At 49.2% G+C, this 24,761-nt stretch overlaps 1 protein-coding gene across 2 annotated transcripts in view; it reads right to left on the bottom strand.

Annotated features, from left to right (window-relative positions):
- The window catches only part of EPHB3 (EPH receptor B3), an 83,133-nt gene extending 81,544 nt beyond the window's left edge, over window positions 1-1,589 (bottom strand). For both annotated transcript variants that reach the window (XM_083739319.1, XM_083739320.1), the window contains exon 1: window positions 650-1,589. The gene's annotated coding sequence lies outside the window, so the exon portion shown is untranslated. The remainder of the gene's footprint in view (window positions 1-649) is intronic.
- Window positions 1,590-24,761: the final 23,172 nt, after the last annotated feature.

The following is a 24,761-nucleotide window of genomic DNA, read 5'->3' as shown; positions in this document are numbered from 1 at the left end:
GCTAGAAGACCCTGGAAAGACCAGATAATAATAATAATAATAATAATAATAATAATAATAATAATAATAATAATAATAATAATAAATTTATATCCCGCCCTCTGCAGCCGAAGGCGGCTAACAACACTAAATAGTGAGACTGGATCTCAGACCAAGAGGGCATGCTTCAGACTTGATTATTTTCATCGAGGCTGCCACAGATTTGGGAAACAGAGGCTGGAGAGCAGAAGAAGTGTTTGAATGGAGGTGGAACAATTGCCCATCCCAAACAGACAGGGACAATGGCTTCTCTCCAGGCACCCATCCAAGGCAATGGAAGCACGTTCTTGGGCGTGTATGTGGACTCAGGACAGCAGACACCTCTGGAGGCCGCCTCTCTATCTGATGTCCGATATATTGATAAAGGTTGAAAGGGTTCGTGACTCTGGAAAAGGGTGGGGTTCGTAAGGAACCCCCAGTACCCCCAAAACGCAAATATTATTTAGTGTGTGTGCATCCGCAGAATTCAATGTGCACATGCAAAGGTGAGCGCCAAGCTGAGGTTTTTTCACCATTTCGCTCCCTCGGAATGGGGATCCCCCGACGGAGAGGCCGATCCCCGCGGGAAATCCCCCCCCCACTGCCCCCCAAGGGATCCGCGGGGCCTCACCTTCCAATGCGCGGCAGCCGCCCGGCAGCAGAAGCAGCAGCACCACCGGGAGCAGCGGCTGGGGCGCCCCCGGGCGGGCCGCGGCCATCGCGGGGCCGGAGCCCGGCGGGGCGGCTACACAATCCCGAACCCCCGGGGCGGGCGCAGACCTCCGGCGCGTCGCTGGCGCTGCTCCTTGGCGGGGAGCGCACAGTCCGCCCCCGGCGTCGGTTCGGCGTCCGGCGGGCTGATCTTTGCACCCAAAAAACCTCCCGAAATTAAACTCCTCCAGGCTCCAGCGGGTCGATCCGGTAGTCCCGGGCGGTCCCGAAAGGCGCTGTCCGCCAGGCGCCTCGTACTCCGCCAAACAGAGACAACAGTCCTGCCCTCCCTTCCTCGCTCGACCCCGCAGCCCCGGCGGAGGTGGCTTTGGACGGGTGCCCCCGGAAACCTCTCGCCGGAGCGGGTCTTCCGACGGCACCAGAGTTCCGCGCGCCTCTCCAAGGACGCCGCTCTCCGCAGCAGCTCCGGGGGGCTCCCTTGCTCGGGTCCGGGGGACTTGGAGCGGGTCAGAACCGGCCGGGGCTTCTCCAGGCGACCGCTCCGGAACGCGATGCGGACAGCGGATCCCCGCTCGGCTTGCTAAGCTCGGCTTTCTCTTGCGCTGCTGCTGGGTCGGAACCGAAGCGGGCTCGTCCAGGCCCTTGCGGACGGTCCGGTGCTGAAGCGCGGCAGGGCTGGAGTGCCGGGATCTCTCGCGCCCCACACTCGGTTTTCTCTTGGGTCCGCACCGGGCTGGGGATTCCCCGGCGTCGGGGATCCGCAGAGGGTCCTCCTCCCCGGCTGGAGAGACCCGGGAGGCTCGGTGCGCGGCAGGCTGCAAGCGACTCGCGGGCTCCGCACGCAGCCAGCGCCGCCCCTCGCTCGGGGATCCTCTCTCGGCCGCTCACGCTCTCGCTCTGGGCGCTCCTGCAAAGCCGCCGCGGCTCAGACCCAGGGGGAGGAGCCCGGCTGCCAATCGCGCCCAGGGCCGCGCCCCCGGCAACCGGGCGCCCGCTCAGCGCGGGCCAGGCGCGGCGGGAACGCCCCTAGCAACGCCAAGCCCCGCGCTGATTGGGCGGCCGGCGTCCTCTGGGTTGCGGCCTCCCGAAGCGGGGAGGCGGGGCTCCGAGGGAAAGATGAATTGGAAAGGGCGGGTTCTCCGAGACCAGCTCTCAAGGCTCACTGGCCGGGCGGGAGGCCCGCGAGGAGGGTGCTCCACCTAGTGGCCGAGTGGGGGATTGCCAGCTATTAAAGCGCTGCGGTGGGAGTGGGGGGGGGCTCCCATTCATGAATGGGCAGGATGACATGGGAGGCGGGGGGAGGGGAAGCCTGAGAGTTAACAAAAGATAGGAATAAAGAACTCCGCGGCCGCAGCAGCATGGAGATAGCGGCAGATTTCGCAGATATGGCATGGTCAGATTTCCCCAGTTACTCATGCGAGCAGGTAGAGGAGTCATGTGCTGACATAAAGCCTTCTGCTAAGTATAGACCCTATACTTTTGATGTTGCAAAATGTGTCCTGCAACAAGCCAGTGAGATACTAGAACTGCCTTAGTGGGGGAAGCACACTGCCTTGCCCACCCGTCATTTCACTTCATTAGTTGTTCTGTGACGCTTCTCCCAATGCCACCACAATATTGCCATCTGGAGAGGCACTCGAGCTACAGCGACAACAGCAACGATGTCCGTTTGCAGTTTAAAAAGTTACGGGTTTTCAGCAGGAAGTTATGGATCCTGCACCAGTTGGAAAGGAGGCAGTGTGCTTGGCATTTATAAGCAACTCCTGGCATCGTTGTTGTTGGCCTCCGTCTGTCTCGAGAGACAATGGAGTGTGCCTCCGGGGGTGAAGTCAAACTGCTGCATTAGCAGCACTGAAGTGACCTCCCCAGGATGCAAGCCTGGGCAATGTATGGAGCTCCTGGGCTGCCCAGAAGACAAGACCCTCCTCTCGGCCTCCCTGATGGGATCCACAGGAGCCAGCTTGGAGGAGTTGCCAGAAGGAGGTACACAAGTTGCCACTGAACCATCTTAGGAACTCTACTCCAGATTTGTGTAAAGTTTAAAAGGTAAAGGTACCCCTGCCCGTACGGGCCGGTCATGTCCGACTCTAGGGTTGTGCGCCCATCTCGCTTAAGAGGCCGAGGGCCAGCGCTGTCGGGAGACACTTCCGGGTCACGTGGCCAGCGTGACGAAGCTGCTCTGGCGAGCCGGCACCAGCGCAGCACACAGAAACGCCGTTTACCTTCCCGCTATAAAGCGGTACCTATTTATCTACTTGCACTTAAGGGTGCTTTCGAACTGCTAGGTGGGCAGGAGCTGGGACCGAAAGACGGGAGCTCACTCCGCCGCGGGGATTCGAACCGCCGACCATGCGATCGGCAAGCCCTAGGCACTGAGGTTTTACCCACAGCGCCACCCGCGTCCCCTAAAGTTTACTCCATAGCAATTTCTTCTCCTGAAGACACAAGGCAGTGGAAGTTTAGGACCAGTGTTTTCCTTCCCCTAGATGGGCTCCCTTCCCATGTGGACGCAGAGGCGGAGCAACCTGTTACCCGGTGTGGTGTTTGCCCCAGGGGGTGTGATGCGCTCCTGAGGGGGTGGTGACACACCACCCGCAGGGGCATGGCATGCATCCCAAGGACGTGGTGCACACCCAGGGGTGTGGCATGCATACTGGGGGTACACGGCGAGCAGCGCATAACCCAGGAGGTGCCGCCAATCGGGAGCCGGCATTTTGTCTCACCCCCTTTGGAATGGCACCCAGGGCGGCCCACCGCCCTGCCCCCACCTCAGAACGCCCCTGTGTGGATGAGCCCTATCTACCCCTCACTTCCCTCTACATTGGTACCTCTGGTTGCGAACGGGATCCATTCCGGAGGCTCGTTCGCAACATGAAAAGAGCGCAGCCCGCAGCGGCGTGTCTGCGCACGCGCGGGTTGCGATTCGGTACTTCTCCGCATGATGTCATTTTGCGCTTCTGCGCATGCGCGAGCAGTGAAACCCGGAAGTAACCCTTTCCAGTACTTCCGGGTCACCGCGGGACGTAACCTGAAAGAACGTAACATGAAGCGGACGTAACATGAGGTATGACTGTGCAGTGCAGAAACTGCCTTCTTCAGCATTGGACCCCCTATTGGTCTGGTCTGCTCAATCAACCTAAAGATTTCTTCAGATGCAGGGGAACTCTCTAACTCCCCGAGGGTTTGAAACCCATTGGCTACTCTCATGTGGTTTAGTTGGCCAGTTGAAGTCGTTTCCTAGGGTGTGGCCAATGCCTCATTCTGGCAGCTTCTATGAGTCCCAGGTGAGAGCTGAGTGTAGGGTGGGGTCCAAAGGTCCAGAAGGAGCGGGACATGTCCCCACCAGAGGTATTTCCCCTCCCCACCCCCCCACCCCGAAATGCAAGTGCTCTAACCATAGCTGGATGGAGAATTTGAGATCCAGGGCTCCTCTGTAGTAGTAGTAGTAGTAATAATAATAATAATAATAATAATAATAATAATAATAATATTTATACCCCACCCATCTGGCTGGGCCTCCCCAGCCATTCTGGGCGGCTTTCAACAGAATATTAAGATACAATAACCTATTAAACATTAAAAGCTTCCCTAAACAGGGCTGCCTTCAGATGTCTTCTAAAAGTCTGGTAGTTGTTTTTCTCTTTGACATCTGATGGGAGGGCGTTCCACAGGGTGGGTTCCACTACAGAGAAGACTCTCTGCCTGGTTCCCTGTAACTTGGCTTCTCACAGTGAGGGAACCGCCAGAAGGCCCTCGGCGCTGGACCTCAGTTTCTGGGCAGAACGATGGGAGTGGAGACACTCCTTCAGGTATACTGGACCGAGGCCGTTTAGGGCTTCAAAGGTCAGCCCCAACACTTTGAATTGTGCTTGGAAACATACATATTAGTCAAGAATTTGCCGAGGTGAAGGGAAGAAGGTGACAAAACACCCCCATTTTCACACAGGGTGTGGGGAGACTCACAATTCCACATGAAACTGGGCTCCTGAGCCTGTGCTTTTCCCCTGACCTCACTAAATCAGAATGCGCAGGTTTCTAAAGGTGAGCCTCTTCAAGCACACCCGAGCCTACCCAGATTCCAAGCTAGTGACCACAAAGCAATGCTCTGGATTTGTGTACATCTCAGAGGAATCGTTGAGCAATCACCATGACAAATAAGATACTGAAACAGCTGAGAAAGTCACCGGCAGTGTGGTACGGAGAGGGAGAAGGAGGGGCATCATGCATCAGTGTTCCAAATATGAGGAAGTACATGGGAGCTGCTTCCTCAAGACCTCAACCTGCACTTGCGGCAGGAGGAGTCACCAATGGTGAAAGCTGCAGCTGCTTAATTTGGCCTTCTCCCTATGCCACCATGAATGGGGCTTCTCTGTGGTTACTCTGTGCAGAACTACTCACCATCCAAATCTCATCCAGAATGCCTAACCCAGTGGTCGGGAAAGCCAGAGCAGGAGCGACCCTCAAATTCTTTCCATCTGGCCCCTGGGACTCTCATGAGACGACACTCAACCCCAGGACATTCTCCCTCTCTGATCCTGCTCCTCAAGGGCTTTCCCCTAGCTAGAAAGGATTCCCCTTGAGCCGTAAAGATGCCTCTCACTTGCCTGAATAAAGGGTGTGTACAAACCCTGACTTGTGTGTGCCTGAAATATACACAGATACGGGTAACGTCTGGAAACCCAGCCAGATGGGTGGGGTATATCATCATCATCATCATCTGCACATCCAACTTTGACCCAGCTACTTCTTGCCTCTGGCCCTGCCCACTGCAGGCTTGCGGCCCCCCAAATGTTGCCTGTGAGGGAACGTGGCCCTGAAAAGGTTTCCCCACCCCTGGCCTAACAGAAGCTGGTACATGATGTGGCATCATCTCAATTGATGTCCCTCCACCACCTGAATTCAGCAGCCACCAGAGAGGTCCATGAGAGGGAAATGTTAGGCTGATGTTAGCGTTATCAGGTGGATGCCACCAGGTAATGTGGAGAAGGGATGCCTTTAAGAAAAACCTTCCTCTACCTGGTGCCCTTCCAATGATCTGGCCTCCAGCTCCAATCAGCCCCTGCTGATTGAGGGTGGGGTTGTAGTCCAGCAAGACACCAGGGTGGGACAGGCTGGCTCAAGGTAACCTCTAACCTGGCCCTTATTTGCAAGTGAAATATACTCTGTGCTTGCTCAGAGGCACTGTTGCTTACTTTCATAGGCCCCAAGGACCGAAGGCATTAAAAACCTTGCTTGGAAGGCAAGCATTCTGCCACTACATCCTGGCCCCTTATAATAATAATAATAATAATAATAATAATAATAATAATAATAATAATAATAATATATTATTTGTACCCCGCCCATCTGGCTGGGTTTCCCCAGCCACTCTGGGCGGCTTCCATAGAAACCAGAAAACACTAAAATATCATACATTAAAAACTTCCCTGAACAGGGCTGCCTTAAGATGTCTTCTGAATGTCAGGTAGTTGTTTATCGTTTTGACATCTGATGGGAGGGCGTTCCACAGGGCGGGCGCCACTACCGAAAAGGCCCTCTGCCTGGTTCCCTGTAGCTTTGCTTCTCGCAATGAGGGAACCGCCAGAAGGCCCTCGGCGCTGGACCTCAGCGTCCGGGCAAAACGATGGGGGTGGAGACGCTCCTTCAGGTATACTGGGCCGAGGCCGTTTAGGGCTTTAAAGGTCAACACCAACACTTTGAATTGTGCTCGGAAACGTACTGGGAGCCAATGTAGGTCTTTCAAGACCGGTGTTATGTGGTCTCGGCGGCCGCCCCCAGTCACCAGTCTAGCTGCCGCATTCTGGATTAGCTGTAGTTTCCGAGTCACCTTCAAAGGTAGCCCCACGTAGAGCGCATTGCAGTAGTCCAAGCGGGAGATAACTAGAGCCTGCACCACTCTGGCGAGACAGTCCGCGGGCAGGTAGGGTCTCAGCCTGCGTACCAGGTGGAGTTGGTAGACAGCTGCCCTGGATACAGAATTGACCTGCACCTGCATGGACAGCTGTGAGTCCAAAATGACTCCCAGGCTACGCACCTGGTCCTTCAGGGGCACAGTTACCCTATTCAGGACCAGGGAGTCCTCCACACCAGCCCGCCCCCTGTCCCCCCAAAACAGTACTTCTGTCAGGATTCAGCCTCAATCCATTAGCCGCCATCCATCCTCCAACCGCCTCCAGGCACTCACACAGGACCTTCACCGCCTTCACTGGTTCTGATTTGAAAGAGAGGTAGAGCTGGGTATCATCTGCATATTGATGGACACCCAGTCCAAACCCCCTGATGATTTCTCCCAGCGGCTTCATATAGATGTTAAAAAGCATGGTTATAACGTATAGTTGCTTATTATTTACAAAGAGCCACCATTGTGCCCAGTGCTTTGCAGGGTGACATAAGGAAAAGATAGATCTCTGCCCTGAGCAGCATACAGTATAAATGCACAGACAGTGGAAGTGTGGAGAGGAAATGTAACAGAGGGGATGTCAGGAGGCCCCTCCAGACCGATACCCTTTGTGGGTGTATTTTGCAAGACATCACAGACATAACAATACTGCATAGGCAATAAAGAACTACACAACTTTGGGAAGACATTTGAAGGCAGCCTTGTGTCGGGAAGTTTGTAATGTCTGACGTTTTATTAAATTTTTATATGTATAAGTTGTTGTTGTTGTTGTTTCTGCTCCCGAACTTTTGCAGGTTCAAATAGCTTCGGAAGTGGGATCACATATAACTGCCCCAATACCACCATAAGCACAAATAGTCATGAATGCACAATAAACAGGACGTTGGGGGGGGGCAGGCTTTAGGAGGGCTCATTTTAGTCCTCAACTAGGGATAGAGAGGCCCATTGGCTTAATTCTGAGTTCAGGTGGGCTGCAGTTCTGCAATAGTGGGGAGAAAGCAGCCTGGGCATGCTCAGAGGCACTGGTCGTTTCTTCACCCACAGCTGACGATGCTCTTTCAGCGCAAACAAGCGGAGGTGCAGGTTTCAAAGCAAGCCCAGGAAACACCCGGGTTGCAAGTTGCCGCTCAGCCAGGGTGATAAGGAGGCTGCGGGTGGAGGAAACGAAACTCCATCCGAAGATGTGATCTGCTTCTCTTCTGGCCCAGCTCCACCTGCCAGCTCGGCAGATACTGGCAGGGTCCGCTCCTCTCTTCCTTCTTTGGCAACACCTGTCGGACTCGCCCTGCCGGTGTGAGCTGGCATGATCTGAGTGTTGGATTTTGCCATGTGCATCAGCAAGATAAACAGGGCTGTCGCTCTGATTCAGCCAGGGCAGCCCGACAGCTGATGATCAGGTGGATAAGATCTCCCTCTCTTCTGATCTCAGACACCAAAGGTGTCTGTAGGTCCTGAGCGAATCACTGCTGATGACTCTACCTCCAGAAACTCCTTAATAATAACAACAATAACATTGCAAGGAACCTGCCCTCGCCTATTGCTTCACTGGCCAGGTAGGGATAGCAGCAGTGGATCTTTTGCAACATAGAACGGTAGCGTTGGAAGGGACCTAGAGAATCACCAGGTCCACAAACCATCCCTGATGCAGCCTATTGCCAGCTGTCAGAGGAAATGGTCTGCCATCACTCTAAACTAAATGAGTCAACTTCCAGTCACATCCAGGATGGTGGGGAGTCCAGACGCCGAGTCCTATGAAAGCTCTGCGGGGTTTTGTAGCAAAATGGATAGCGGCCTTCTTTTCTTTTCTTTAATATTTTTATTAACAATTTCAACAAACATTCATTCCTTGAGTTGAATGTGCTTCGGGTTGAGCGCGTTCGAGTTGCGCTCCGCGGCAACCCGGAAGTAACGGAGTGCGTTACTTCCGGGTTTCGCCACTCGCGCATGTGCAGATGCTCAAAATGACATCACACGTATGCGCGGAAGCAGCAAAACGCGACCCGCACATGCGGAGACGTGCCATTGCATCTTGCGTTCCATTCGGGATAAAAACAGGGCTCTGGAACGGTTCCCGTTCACATCCTGAGGTACTACTGTACAAATTAAGAAAACATATCATATACATTACTTTCCCCCTTCCCCCCTTCAAACCCTCCCCCCGAGACTTCCCTCAGCTCCTCTCTCTGATTTCTCAGCACATACTGTTCTCTGCATGTTATAAAATTATACATATCCTTACGTTATCTATCTATCATGTTGTCAACCAAGAAATTTGTGTATGTTTATTCAAAACCTGCCAAGGAGTCCAGTTCATTTTGTTGTCTTTTTAGATAATTTGTAAAAAGCTCCCATTCTTCCTTAAAGTCACAGTTGTCCTTGTCCCGCAGTTTGTATGTCAATTTAGCCAGTTCTGCATAACTCATCAATTTTTCTTGCCACTGTTCTTTTGTTGGGATTTCCTCATTCTTCCATCCTTGTGCTATCAAGACTCTTGCCGCTGTGGTAGCATACATAAATAAGTTCTTTATTTTTCTTGGCAGGTCTTTTCCTACAATCCCTAATAGAAATGCTTCTGGGGTTTTTTTTTACAAATGTCATTTTAAACATTTTTTTTCAGTTCACTGTATATCATTTCCCAATTTTTTTTCACTTCTCTACATTCCCACCATATATGATAAAAAGTTCCTTCTTTTTCTTTACATTTCCAACATGTGTTTGACCCAGTTTTGTACATTTTTGCTATCTGTACTGGTGTAATATACCATCTATACATCATTTTCATGTAATTTTCTTTCAAAAGAGAACAATTTGTACATTTCAAATTTACTTTCCACAATTTTTCCCAATACTCAAATTGTATATTATGTCCTATCTCTTGTGCCCATTTAATCATAACCGATTTGACCTCCTCATCTTTTGTTTCCCATTCTAGCAAAATACTATATGCTTTCTGCAACAGCTTTACTTCTTCTTCTATAACTTCCTTTTGAAATCTAGAAGTTGTATAACTAAACCCTTTCTTGTTGTCTTCCTTGTACATCTCATGCAGTTGTCTGTAATGTAACTAAGATGCTGTTGTTGTTTAGTCGTTTAATCGTGTCCGACTCTTCGTGACCCCATGGACCAGAGCACGCCAGGCACCTCTGTCCTCCACTGCCTCCCGCAGTCTGGTCAAACTCATGCTGGTAACCTCGAAAACACTATCCAACCATCTCGTCCTCTGTCGCCCCCTTCTCCTTGTGCCCTCCATCTTTCCCAACATCAGGGTCTTTTCCAGGGAGTCTTCTCTTCTCATGAGGTGGCCAAAGTATTGGAGTCTCAGCTTCAGGATCTGTCCTTCCAGTGAGCACTCAGGGCTGATTTCCTTAAGAATGGATAGGTTTGATCTTCTTGCAGTCCATGGGACTCTCAAGAGTCTCCTCTAGCCTTCTTTATAGTCCAGCTCTTACTTCCATACATCACTACTGGGGTAACTAAGATAGCAGCCTTCAAATATCTGAAGAGCTGTTGTGCAGGAGACAGAGGAGACTTGCTCTCTGTTGCCTCAGAGGGCAGGAATTGGAATCAAAGGGGTGGGAATTGCAGGGAAGCGGATTTTGGCTAAACGTTAGGAGACACTTCCTAGTGCAAGAGTTGTTTGACTGTGGAACTCTCTGCCTCAGGAGGCGGCGGTCTCTCCTTCGATGGAGGTATTTCAACAGAATTGTCACACTGTCAGGGGTGCTGCAGTACTTGAATTGTCCATGCAGATGCCACCTTAAGCACACGGGTTGAGCTAGATGCCTTTCAAGGTCCCGTCCGATGTCCTCCAAGCTCAGTGATTCTACAATCCTTCTGAGGCTTTGATGAGGCTGATGAAGTTTGTGCTATTTGCGGTGTGTTCCATTTACAGGGTTTTGCCTTTGTGACCGTCCTTCTCCCCTTGTTCTGCACGGGTGAAATCAGCCAAAAGTCCTTCCTGAAGGTACAACGGACGACGGGTCTGGCTGCTTTTCCCCGGCAAATGTCAAATCGTGGTGCATTTCTTTGGGGAATTGTGCACGCATCCCACGCGGCAACTTGCTTAGCTGCTTATTCGTGGTGAGGAGGCCCCTCTGGCTTATCCCAGACTGACGGAAGAGAAGGAGAGTGGTCTGGCCGTGACCTCGGGCCGAAGAGAAATGACCCCCAGGCCGCTGATGTTCCTGGAAAGCTCACCCTTTGCAGGCTCCAGCCGGTGAATCTGGAGAGCGAGAGGCCGGAAGGCTTTCTGTATTTGAGGGCAGAAGGAAACCTGACCTGCTGCCGCTCCCTCATCATCCATCTGCCAAGTGCCCAAGACGAGGCTTGCCGCTCTTGGAGCCCAGGGAGAAGGAAGTTATTGACACTTCCTTCCCCTCCAGCCCACAGGTGTCAAGCACGTTCCAAAGGGGAGAGGCCCGGCTGAAGGTTTTGTGTTCCTGAGCAGGCAGGAGGGAGAGAGAGAGAGAGGCTTGCAGGCTCCTTAGATGGCGGCTTCTCTCTATAGGCACCACTTGGACTGTTTAGGGAAGCTTTTAATGTTTGATGCATTACTGTATTTTAATATTTTGTTTGTTGAAAGCCACCCAGAGTGGCTGGGGAAGCCCAGCCAGATGGGCGGGGTATAAATAATAAATTATTATTATTATTATTATTATTATTATTATTATTATTATTGAACTGTCCTCATATGCATAGCCAAACACTGGCATTTTGAAAGCCAGGGTGGTGTGGTTGTAAGGATACCTTCCTGGGATTGGAAAAACCCCAGGTGGTTACGAGAGGAACATAGGAAACTGTCTTCTACTGAGTCAGACCACTGGCACACCTACCTGACTTAAAAGAAATATTGCTTAACAGAAAGTGGAGGAGATATATGTTATCGTGGACTAAATATCTTGATTTCTTTCTCTTTATTTCTGTAAGTGGCAGGTGAAAAATCGGATGTCCTTCTTTCCTTCCTTCCTTCCTTTCTTTCTTTCTTTCTTTCTTTCTTTCTTTCTTTCTTTCTTTCTTTCTGGTCTCCTTCATTTTCTCCTATTATTTCTTTGGCTTCCTCTGCTCTGGGCCTTTAGTAAGGTCCAGGGATTATATGCCCATGGCAGTGGTAGATGGTTGATGGAGGATCCTGGGTGAGAGTCAGGGAAATGGTGGTCTCCCAGGGTGAGAGGGTGGGAGGAAAGTTTTTAATACAGTGGTACCTCGGGTTACAGACACTTCAGGTTACAGACTCCGCTAACCCAGAAATCGTACCTCGGGTTAAGAACTTTGCTTCAGGATGAGAACAGAAATCGCATGGCGGCGACAGCGGGAAGCTCCATTAGCTAAAGTGGTGCTTGAGGTTAAGAACAGTTTCAGGTTAAGAAAGGACCTCCGGAACGAATTAAGTTCTTAACCCGAGGTACCACTGTATTCTTTTGGGAGCCGCCCAGAGTGGCTGCAGAAACCCAGCCAGATGGGCGGGGTATAAATAATAAATTGTTGTTGTTGTTGTTGTTAAAGATCCCAGGTGAGAGCTGGGAGGCGCTACTGCTTTCTGTGGGCTGTAAGAGTTAAAACCTACCTTTAAGAGATGACTCTGTATTCTACTTATTCTATTTGTATTTCTTGCAGCTCTTTTTAAATTTGGATTAGTTCTCTATATCTCATTCTTTTAATAAAAATCTTACATTCCTGAGATCACTGATACACTTAGCTCAATCTGCTTTCTAGGACAGGGGTAGGCAAACTTTTTCAGCAGGGGGCCGGTCCACTGTCCATCAGTGGGGGCCGGATTATATTTTGAAGGGGGGAAAATGAACGAATTCCTATGCCCCACAAATAATCCAAAGATGCATTTTAAATAAAAGGACACATTCTACTCATGTAAAAACACACTGATTCCCAGACCGGCTGGATCTGGCCCCCGGGGTCTTAGTTTGCCTACCCATGCTCTAGGGTTTCAGACTGGACATTCCTAGTCTTGCTTGTAGAAGCCCAGGATTTGAATCTGGTACTTTCTGCATAAAGAGCAGGTGCACTGGAAACATAGGGAACTGCTTTAAACGGAGGGGTAGAATGCATTCTCCAAAGATTCTGACCTGGTGCCTTTTTACAGCTCTGCCACGGAGCTATGGTCCTTTCCCCAGGGCTCCTGCAACAGCCTTGAACAGGCTCCCCCCCCCCCCCAGCCTTGAGGCCCCAAATGTCATTGGACTACAATTCCCATCATCCGCCGCCAAGAGTTATAGATGATGGGAGTCGTAGTCCAGCAAGATCCAGGGACCCAAGGTTGGGAAAGGCTGGATTGCAGTATGTGAACTTGTGAATGCTGCAAAGTGCCATAAATATGCCAGGTATAGATGTCCTCATTTGCAGCCGTTTCCCGTATTCTGATGAAAATACAATAAGCACTAGATCTCACCAAATAGAAAAAAAAGAGTTGGGGGGGTAGGGAGGGAAACCGCAGAGAAATGAAGGCAATTTCAGTGAGACGCAAAGCCATCTCACGGCAGCAAGAATGTAAAACTGACAAAACCGGGTATCATTAGGAAGAGGAGGATGCTGAACAGGCACAGCTTTGCTTGCAATCTGCAATTAGCCAGAGATAAAAGAGCCCCTCCCAGGCTATTCAGATGCAAAAATCTCTTGACTGCAGGAGAAATCCAATACAATTTGAGAAGTGGCAAAATAATCAAGGAAGCCTTATAGCAAAAATAAATTCCTGTGGTTCATACAATTCTCCCTTTAATTAATTAAAAAAAAGAATGGGAAAGAAAGAGAAAAGCATTTGGCCGTGCTGCCAGGAAAAAAAAAGTTTTTGAAGTCTTCCAGGATGTGGCCCTCGAAGGTTTTGCAACTGGGCTGCTTGGTGATGCTCCTTTCTGCATAAATGCCTTCCTGGAAGTGACCTTTAATGTATCGTAAGGAATAATTGCTGCTGGAGAAGGATTTTTTTTTCTTCTGATGGGGGGGGAGGAGACACACCACATATGTCTCCATGTGCAAGAGACTCTTTGGGAAAGGGGGCTCTTGGATCAGAGAATCTCTTGGTGTCTCGGCCTGTTGTCAGGATCCAACCAAGTGCCGACATTAAACTTACACTGCAGCAACTAACAGCCACTTACTTCTAGTTGTTGTTGGCTTCTGTCTGTCTGGGGAGACAATGAATGGAAAAGTGCGCCTTTGGGAGTAAAGTGAAACCATCACAGAGTTACAGTGCCTGCTGTGGCTGTAGAGACCGATAGAGGAGAGACATGTTTTGTTGCAGCTGGGGCAGATGGAGGCGTCCACCTGTGCTGCTGCAGATGCACCAGGGCGTTTCTTCTGTCTGCACTCCTCCCAGCGGTTATTTCTCCTCTGATCACTGTTGTGGATACACAACTTGACTGCCTGTCTCCAGACACTGCAGTCCTCTGGAAGGGTTTCCCACACAACGGGGTTGATGTTGCTGTTGAGATTTCCGTTCCACCTTAAGGAACAGACATGGGATTGTTACGTGTCACATGCCTGTTTACATTCCAGCACAGTTTGCTGGGAACGTCTGTTGTGTATAGCTTTTGCTTTCCCCTGTTTTCTCTCTGAGACGGCATGACAGAGAGACGACAAGTTTCTTTGTCCTGATTTATGATTAATAAATCCGTAGTTGTAGTATGCTTCCACAAGCCTCACGCCTATTCTCTGTGTGTAGTTCGCTCTGCTGACATAGTGTGCCCTGGTTTTGAAGCCCGGGATGCTGATTTATGTCGGAGCACGGGCCAATGGAAGGAGACATCCAAGCTGGGGCTTGCTAGCTCGAACTCCCAGCCCTCTGCATGTCGACAGTTGCCAGCCTTCATGTCACGTTTGAAGACGTCTTTGTAACACAGGGCTGGTCTACCAATAGGCTCAGTGCCTGAATCCAACACCCTGTAGAGCACTTCCAGAATGTGACTGTTTTGCAGGCGGACTTCTATCACATACTGACAAAATTGAGGGTGCTTCCATTCAGAGCTTCCATGGCCAACCCAATGCCCTACAAAATAGGGCTGGGCGATACATCAACATATTGTCTAAAACCGGTGTGAAGTCATGATATTGGTTTCATAATTTTTGACCTGGCAATATATCAGGAATAAGCTATTTGTGTGTCTGCATGCTATGCAGAAATCATGATGTGGGGAAAACCGTGAAGCCAGCCAATGCCTCCAGATAGCTCCATCCTTATTTCAGATATCGTGATATATCAGTATATTGGGGTGTTTAGCTGGTGATATATCACAAACCAGCCCTACTGTAAACAGGACCTGAGCACAGCAACACTCTCCCTGCCTTCCCTGCAAAGGGCATTCAAAGGCATGTTACATCCTCTGTTGAAGGCAACTTTCCAGCTGCTGCAGATGTTCTCACCTGTGCAGCTCTATGGGGTCACGAGCCAAACCTGCCCAAATGCCATAGGAAGGCAGAGGGGCACCCCAATGAAGTCCTAATAATAATAATAATAATAATAATAATAATAATAATAAAAAAATTTATTTATATCCCACCCTCCCCAGCCAAAGCCAGGCTCAGGGCGGCTAACAACAATAAAACAGTACAAAAGTACAGCACAAACAACATTCTAAAATCATTCATTATAAAATTAATTAAATTCAAGCCACTGGCCACCATTGGGCCAGAGCTCCGCGAAGATTGCCGAGGGAGGGAGTCAGGCTGTGCCATGGCCAAAGGCCTGGCGGAACAGCTCTGTCTTGCAGGCCCTGCGGAAAGATGTCAAGTCCCGCAGGGCCCTAGTCTCTTGTGACAGAGTGTTCCACCAGATTGGAGCCACAGCCGAAAAAGCGCTGGCTCTAGTTGAGGCCAGCCTAACTTCTCTGTGGCCCAGGACCTCCAAGATGTTTTTATTTGAAGACCGTAAGTTTCTCTGTGGGGCATACCAGGAGAGGCGGTCCCGTAGGTACGAGGGTCCTAGGCCGTCCTTAAGCCCTGCAAACCTCTCGCCAAACACTGTCACATTCCGAGAGGTTATAGCAAGGGTCAGCAAACTTTTCCAGCAGGGGGCCGGTCCACTGTCCCTCAGACCTTGTGGGGGGCCGGACTATATTTTTTTGGGGGGGGGAATGAACAAATTCCTATGCCCCATAAATAACCCAGAGATGCATTTTAAATAAAAGGACACATTCTACTCATGTAAAAGCATGCTGATTCCCAGACCATCTGTGGACCGGATTTAGAAGGTGATTGGGCTGGATCTGGCCCCCGGGCCTTAGGTTGCCTACCCATGGGTTATGGTGTCTGAAAAGAACTGCTAGTGGCAACCTGCCCCGAACAACAGAACAGACCTAAGCAGAGGTTGTTGTTTTTTCTCCCCAGTGATTTGTTACATTTAATTTGAAGAGCTTTTAAAATGTACGGTCTTCTTATTTATGCCGTCTCAATTCTTTTTAATGGGTTGCTTCAATTAAATTGGCGCATGAATCTAATTTCGTAAACAAAGAAAGAAATGTGAAGTTTGACGACAATATTGCGTCTGGGTGTGTGGCTGAGGGTGTGTGTGTGCTCACATACTTGTGTGCACCAGACAATTTGCCTCCAGGAGGAGGAGGAGCAGCACCAAGTGGCCTCCTTTGCTTCTTTCTCATGAGTAGATCCTTTGGCAGATAAGACTCCATAACTTCCCACTTGAAATTGAGTCCTTCCCAGTCCAAAGATGCAATTGCCTGCAAGAGATCTGTCAGCTGGAAAGTGCCCTCCCTAAACAAGGAGATCTGATCTGGTGTCTGTTCAAAATGACATTAGTGGGAACATTGCAAGAAAGTGAAGATCTTTCCCTCTTGGAAGAGCAGCTCACTTCCTCTCCAACAGATCTGCAAGAGAAGCGCTAACTCCACAAGGGCTGGACCAGCTTTTCCTGGGACATAGCCCAGCGGGAAAAATTGGTGCAAAGTGAATTATAGGCTGAGTACAAACGAAACATGATATAAGCAGCAGAGCCACTCGGGAAGCACGTTCTGTTCAAACAAGCCCTTTCCCCTCCGGGCGCAACTTGTTCTGCAGAGCATCCATGCACAGCTCTGATTGGCTGGTGCCTGTGAAATTGCCAACCCACTTTCCCCCTTCTCTTCCAGAGCATGTTGTGCGAGGAACCTTTAATCATTAGGGCTTTTTAAATCAAATAAACAGCAAGGTGGCAAATGAAGAGTTCAATAGATAAACATCCACAAGTGTATTAAATGGTTAAGGAGCAGGCACAGTGGGTTAAACCACAGAGCCTAGGGCTTGCCGATCAGAAGGTTGATTCGAATCTCTGCGATGGGGTGAGTTCCCATTGTTCGGTCCCTGCTCCTGCCAACCTAGCAGTTCGAAAGGATGCCAAAGTGCAAGTAGATAAATAGGTACCACTCCGGCGGGAAGGTATACAGCGTTTCTGTGCACTGCTCTGGTCTGCCAGAAGTGGCTTAGTCATGCTGCCCACATGACCCGGAAGCTGTACGCCGGCTCCCTCGGCCAATAAAGCGAGATGAGCGCCGCAACCCCAGAGTAGTCCGCGACTGTACCTAATGGTCAGGGGTCCCTTGACCTTCTAGCCCACTCGATGCATGAACGCAGAGGGAAGCCTGGTGATCAGCATTTGAAACCACTGCAATTCACAACAGCAGGAAGGAACTGGGGTCACCCAGACTCCAGTCCAAATGTTGGGTTACTTCTCGGCCCTGATCTGCAAAGAACTTTCCTGCCTGCATGACTCACATCCAGCGTTATTCCGTGTCGGTTTGCTCTGCACAGTGCCTTGTGTATGATGTGCATTTATAAAGCTAACAAGCCCTCCTCCCCCTCCCTCTATTTCTTAAGGGTTTGCTTGCCCTTTGATTGAGCTGCCTCTGTTGAATTTTGCCTGCTTATTACAATCACGCCAGCAGCGGAGCTACAGAGGTTAAATTGACTTGGCCAAGTCATGGGAAAGGACAGGTAGGCTTGAGAAGAGCAGGGATCCATCCTGGGATTTGGGCGTCTGGCTGCTTTGCTTTGCGTACTCTGGGAAACGGTGCCCTTACCGTCCACAAGAATCCGTGTGTGCACCCTGCATTGGGATGTTTGGACCTGGCCCAGAGCTGTTTGCGTGCCTGATAGATTGGATATATGAATCTGCCTTCTTGCAACTGTTTGTCCACTGGGTCTAGAGGTGGGGAAGCTCAGGCCTCTCAATCTGGCCTGTGGGACTCTCCCCAGGCCACACCCCCTCCCAGGCCACATCCTCTTTTCCCAAGCCACACCTCCTCACACCTTCAGGTGCTTTTGCCTGGCTGGCATGAGTCCTCAAACTTGGATAACACTTCATTCGCATGTGGCCCTTGGAAGGTTGGTTGGAAGGGGATGTGGCCCTTTGAACGGAGAAAGCTTCTCCATCCCTGGTTTTGGGATTTAAAGGTCAAAACTGGCACTTCTATTCTATAGGAGCCAATTCCTAGGGGATGAAGTCCCTTTGCCTCCCCCCGTAAAATATTGGAGGGGGCCATCACTACCCCCACCCAAGTTGATGGGCATTGCCATTCAAAGGGTATGCATGCACCACATTGTGTGATTGATTACAGTTGCAATCGAAATTATTCAACCCCTCCATGGAAAACCAGGTTTATTATCAAAATTTTCAGTGAGCAAATCAAACAAAAGCAATCAAAATAGCTCAACACAACGGAGCTATTTCCCTGACGTCTTGCAAAATACGCCCACAAAGGGTATCAGTTTGGAGGGGCCTCCTGACATCCCCTCTGTTACATTCCTCTCCACTGTCTGTGCATTTATACTGTATGCTGCTCAGGGCAGAGATCTATCTTTTGCTTATGTCACCCTGTGAAGCACTGTGCACAATTGTGGCTCTGTGTAAATAATAAGCAACTATACATTATAAGGAGCCAGGGTGTAGTGGCAGAATGCTTGCCTTCCCAGCAAGGTTTTTAATGCCTTTGGTCCTTGGGGCCTATGAAAGTAAGCAACAGTGCCTCTGAGCAGGCACAGAGAACCCTATACTCCAGGGTGAGATCCCCAAAGGCTGCAACCCTCCCAGACTCCACCAAGGGGGCAGCGTCCTCACAAATGGCCTCAGGCTCTACTTGCCAAGGCAGGACCCATCCCTAGAGAGAAACAGGGAACTGATGAATGGGTAGTTCTCAGACCCGAAGCCTGGGGTTCTCCACCCCTCAGCAAGCAGGTGGAGCCTGGCAAAGGCAGCCAAGGTCTAGGGAGTACATAAGGACTCGGCGGAAAGTGCTTTCGAAAATGTTTTCAGCAGCCCTGAAAAGCACCTCTATTTTCAGCAATTGTTCGGGGACTACGAATGTCTGTCTGTTCACTCAAGAGTAAGGGCGATTGGTGAACCCATGCGTGCCGCTGCTTCTAACCATTCGCCCGCAGAGCACTGTCAGCTCTCTCCGTCGTCTTTGTTTGCCTTCTGTGATTGGATACTCAGCGCTGTGACAGCGCCACTGATTATTTGGGATAGTGGCGGGATGAGGCATCATTGCTGCCATCTCCCTCACCACACATTTAAAGCACACGGCATCCCACAAAGAACCCTGGCAACTGTTGTTTGTTCAGGGTGCTGGGAACTGTAGCTCTGTGTGTGGGAAAACTACAGTTCCCAGTGGTCTTTGGAGCGAGGAGTGTGCTTTGAATGTGCAGTGGGCACGTAGGCTCGGTCAGCTTTCTTGGCTATCGCTGATTGTCTATCCAGCCCTGTGACAGCATTATTCTGGGATCCCTGATTAGTTGGGACTATTCATGTTGTGAAGGGGACAGAATTCCTTATTATAGGTGGCAGGCACTGAATCAGCAGCCAATGAGCAAAACAGTGATGTATCCCCCATTCTCACTGATTTCAGGGCGCCCACTACTTCCACCCTGAAATGGGCAAATTTCGCATGTACAACATTTCACATGCACCGGTATATGATACTTCAGAGCAGGCACGGGTACTGCCACCCCAATCTATGAGCAGTGCGAGATTCCAGGGTTTTCGGGCATTTACACAGGGTTCATGTTTCCTTTTGGGCATGAGACACAGCGGAGACTGCAGTGTCTTTATGGTATATGGCTTATTTTCACCTGTATACAGCCTGAGCCTACGACTGAGGGGCTCCTCCCATTGCTGCAGCCTTGGATTCAAACAGAACCCAGCCATGGCTCTGACTCTCTGCTGACTTTTACAGACTGCAACCTTTCTCCCCCAGGTCACCTCATAGCCAACTCTGAAACTCTACTTTTAAACTCTGCTTTGTCTTCCAAACTAAACTCTGAGTTGAGGGAGCGGGCTTCCCTTCCATTTGCTGTCTGGCACAGAATCCCTTCTCTTGGCTTTCCCAATGGCTCATTATCCTCCTGTTGTCTTTTTTAATGGTTCATCTCCAAGACGATTTCCTGTCATGGAAAGCTGGACTGGCTTATATTTGAATTTCTGCTAAATCCAGTGTCTGACATCCAGTTTCAGCATTCCAAGCAGCAACTGAATTCTAACACTTACGGAATCCAGAAATTTAGGGTGCCCAGCACCCACAAACTCATAGCACTGTATTAAAGAAGGCAGAATGGGGTAGATAACCAGGTTGCACTTTTCAGGCAGGGAGACATAGTGAGAACAATTACTTCATATGTTGAATTTCTACCTAGCAGAGGCACAGTCCTGCCACAACCAAGTACAGTCTGTGTCGGATCATGCATTTCCAGCCCACTCCCCAGCCTGCCATGATTTCATATCCCTTTTCCGCTTCCTGAAAGGGCCATGATCCTAGAACCCACCAAGGCTGGGAAAGGTGATAAAGTACACTGCATTTACAGTAGAAGTAGGAGCCTAGTGTGAAGCACTGCTTCTTTCCCTTACAGCTGGGTTGTACTTTGTACATCCAGAACTGCTGGAATAGCTTGACTCCTACTTTTCCATCTGGGAAATGGGTCCAACAGCAGTACCCTGTTTTATGTATCATACTGTGATTTTGTGAAGATTAATGATGCCAGGATTAGAGAGTGCTGGGGAGTGGGGAATGGGAAGCATCCTTATTCTTAAGCTATCATCATCATCATCATCTAAATAATAATAATAGCAATCCAAGTTTCATACCTCTAGTCCATATGATTTTTTATGACCGAAAAAATATTCAAAATTAAAGGGAGAAAATCCATTCCTTAGTGCTACTTTTTCCTTGAGTTTTTAAAATAAAAAAATGTACTTTCCCAAAGCCATTCCTTTGACCTCCCCCTCCCAAGGCGCAGTCTGCTTTCCAGAGGTTTCAGAATGCTCTGCCAGTGAGGTGTACTTGCGATCTGAGGCGATGCTGTTTGATTTCGAGGGATGTCAATACACGCGGATCAAATGCCAGCCAATTTTCTTTGTGTGCATTTCTCTCTTGTCACAACCTCCCCAACCTTCTCTCTGGCCCCGTTGTTGTGACATATTTTTTCCTTTTGCCGTGTCGATTTCCAAAGAGCGAAATCAAAAGCCCGAAGGGAGTGGGGGGGGGAGGGGGGAGAACACACTTGGGAGCTGTCAGGCCAGCAAATTCAGCTCAGTTCAGCGATACTTTGTTGTCCTGACAAGCCGCACAGGTTTTTAATCCATGCATTGGGGGGGATAAAGGGAGAATTTTACAGGGCTTGCCAATCTTTTAGGCCTACGGGCACATCTGGATTTATCCCTGCATCTTGTGGGTACCACCCCCTTCCATCATCTCCCTCTTCCGTCCTCCTGCACAGAGATGCAAGATCACGTTATGTTCCTGGGAATCGGGTACCTTCGCCTTTAAATGCGAATCAAATCAAATCTCCCCACCGTCCTTACTTACATCACATTTAGTTTGACCCCAAGACCCTATTAGCAGGAGATGCCAGGACTGAACCTGGAACCTCGCGGAGATGCAAAGCACCGCTCTCCTGCTGAGTTGTAATAAGGCCTCTCGGGCATCGCTTTCATGCTGTTTAGAGGCAACTTGGATATCTGGGAGAAAAAGCTCCAGACACATTTCAGAGCCAAGATGTCAAGCTTCCGTCTGTCAGATGTGATTGTCCCATTTCCAGCCCGTCTCTGTTAGCACCTGCCATTTCCTATATTCTGTGCCGGCCTGAAGAGATAGCTGTGGCATCTTGGCTCAGTTGCGCTCACAGAGGGGATGATGCCACAGAGAACACAAGAACCAGCAAGCCATGAGGGGAAGGAGAAGGAGATGGCTCTTCAACGTGGCTCCCTCCTGGTGTTGTGAACTACAACTCCCATCAGCCTCAGCCACCATGGCCAAAGGTGAGAGATGATGCCCACAGCATCTGGAAGTCACCACATTGCCTATCCCTGCCGTAAAGCAAGAGGGAAACCCAAGAGGGAAACCCATAGAACTGTGGGATGTATCATCCCTGAAGCAGTGAAACATAACCTTTCCTGTTGCCTAGAGTGGACACACAGGGGAATGTTGCTCTAGACAAGGAGGACTTCCTCTCATACCTGCTCTGGAGCCTCCTTCCCCTGTGTGTGACCAGGTAGATAGGCGTGACCCATAGCTGTCAGCCGTCCCTTATTTGGCGGGAAAGTCCCTTATCCCAGCGCTGTGTCCCGCTGCTGTCCCTTATTGATGATGTCCCTTAAATTTCCCAGGTTTCAAAAGAAGCAGCCCCTCTCCCTTCCTGCTGGCCAGGGAGGGAGGCTCCAACTGTGTTGAAGAATGACTGGGGGGTGGAGTTTGCATGCCTTGTGAAGATCAAATCGGCAGCATTGCCTGGGGACTTGCCTTTGCTCAGCGCTTCCCAGTGGAGAGGGGACGGTGGTTTTCCTTGCTGCATCCCCTTTGCCGGGTTGCAGCGCTGTGGGAACCACCGCTTGAGGCTTCGTTTGGCTGCTGGCTGGGCTTTCTGCCTTTGGCTCAGAGGGGCTCAGAAGTTGAACATACCTGTGCTCTGAAAATCCCTTATTTTGGCTGCTGATCCCTTATTTTCGAGGCTGCTGGTCCCTTACTTTCAAATCTGTAAGTTGACAGCTATGGTGTGACCCTAGCAGACCCTACAAGCAGCCATCTTCCTCTTTTGGACTCCTTTGCTCTCTCTTTTTTTGTTTTAATCTTTATTGATTTTTGGAATATATCACAGTTAACCTTCCCCATCAAAAACAAAAGAATATACTGAAATGTTGGAACTAAAGTAAAGATATATCATGAATTAGTGAGACTTGCCTCAACCCCAACATGGGTCCTCTACTTTTCTAAGTTAACTGCATATTAAATAGTATCTAGTTGATATTGATCCGTTATTTCCTTTTTTAAAGTACATTTTTATTGATTTTTAAACATCTCATTTCCAACAATCATTTACCATAAATTCTTATCTTATAAAATATTTTAGACTTCCATCAACCACCTCTGAAGATTTTCCGTTCTTTATCACTTAGTCTGCATTTCTTAATTTCTCTATTACTTTTAATTATCATTAACTAATAGTTCTTTTCATAGTCTTCCTTGCAATATTTCACATAATCCTCCTTACAGAACTTCATGCAGTCCTACTAGCATAATCTGTTTATTACAATTGCTTTTTAAATAGTTCAGATATTTACTCCAGTCCCCTAAAAATCTCTGGTTCCGCAGGTTTCGAATCCTTCCTGTTAATTTGTCTAATTCCGCACAGTCCATTAATTTCATTTGCCACTCTTCTTTCGTCGGTAATTCTTCTTGCTTCCATTTTTGTGCCAGTAGTATTCTTGCTGCCGTTCTTGCATATAAAACCAATTTACAATCCTGTCTGTTAATGTCCTCCCCTACAATGCCCAGTAAAAATGCTTCTGGTCATTATTTCCGTAAGTTATGTCACATCACAGGTGTCATTCAAGGCCTGCCAAAGATTCCAGATGTTTACACTGATCTTTTAGGTATTGTCTATATTTGTCCCACTCTCTGTTAAGTTTTTGGTCGTCATGATCCTTTTGCTCTTTTACCTAGAAAACAAGGGACAGGGGGAAAACCCTGCTAAAACCCTGCTGGACAACCCACCTGCTGAAATTGAGCAACTTTTTACACGCAGATGTTTGGTTTATTTTTATTGCTCTATAGCGCGAGAGAGCCCCTCAAGACAGCAATAATGTCACAAGGTTGGGGGAAGCATCAGAGAACAACCCATAAAGAGGAACGATGTGTGGACGGCACAAAATAAATCCACCACTGATGTGCTATTACTGTATCAACAACGTGTCGCAAAACACACCTGCAAAACAAGCACATACACACACACATCAGTCTGGAGGGACCAAATTGCTCTTCCAGCACAGGGTTTAGGAATGGCTGAAATAACTCCACAAACCAGACAATGTTCCTGCAAGGAAGGCCTGGGGCAGGGGCTGGAAGAAAGGAGGTTGTAGTACCACTGCTTACAGGCATTCATAATTTTTATGGATTGTTCGTATTTCAAGAGCTCTCGCCATAATACGAATGCTCTTCCCATCATTACTCTAATAGCGCTGCGCACATTGTCTTGTCTGCTCAAATAAACATGACTCACGGCCTCCCCTTGGAAAAATGCAGGGTTGTGCAGGATAATAAGGGGTTTGCATTTAGGAGTTAGTGATCTATTCTCCAGCTTCTTATTTAATAATTCAAATAAAATGATGCCAATGGATACTCTTGATTTATTTATTTTTTATTAGAAAGGATATCGACGAATGAATTTGGTTTCTGTTAGCTGGTGGAGTCTGCCAAATCAAGGTACTGAGGCAATGGTGTTGGGGAAAAGGTTAGATATGAGTTGGCATATCTAGATATTTATTTGCTGCATTTCATAGAATTGTAGAGTTAAGAAGGGACCACCAAGGGTCATCTAGTTCAACCCAACATTTTTATCCCAATCTTTTCTCCAAGGAATGCAAGGCAGTGTACATGGTTCTCCTCCCTCTCTATTTTATCCTCACAACAGCCCTGTGAGGTAGGTTAGGCTGAGAGGTCACCCAGTGAGTTTCATGGCCATGTGGGGGATTTGAACCCCAGTTTCCCATCTCTTAGTCTGATGCTCTAACCACTAGACTACACTGTCTCCTCTCCCTGACTCGGAGGAAGCCCACAACACTGAACCCCAGGGGGGTTAGGGTTGACATATCTTGAAGAGCAAAAATAGGAGGCTATGACGACTCTTGTTTTAAATACCCCTACTATATGCAGGGTACAGAAGCTGTGATATAATGCTATGGGGGCAGCAGAAG

Source organism: Podarcis gaigeae (assembly GCF_964106915.1).
Source record: "Podarcis gaigeae genome assembly, chromosome: 5".
In the NCBI taxonomy this organism is placed as follows: domain Eukaryota; kingdom Metazoa; phylum Chordata; class Lepidosauria; order Squamata; family Lacertidae; genus Podarcis; species Podarcis gaigeae.
The sequence above is the reverse complement of the archived record's forward strand: the minus strand, read 5'-3'. Positions and strand labels throughout refer to the sequence as shown.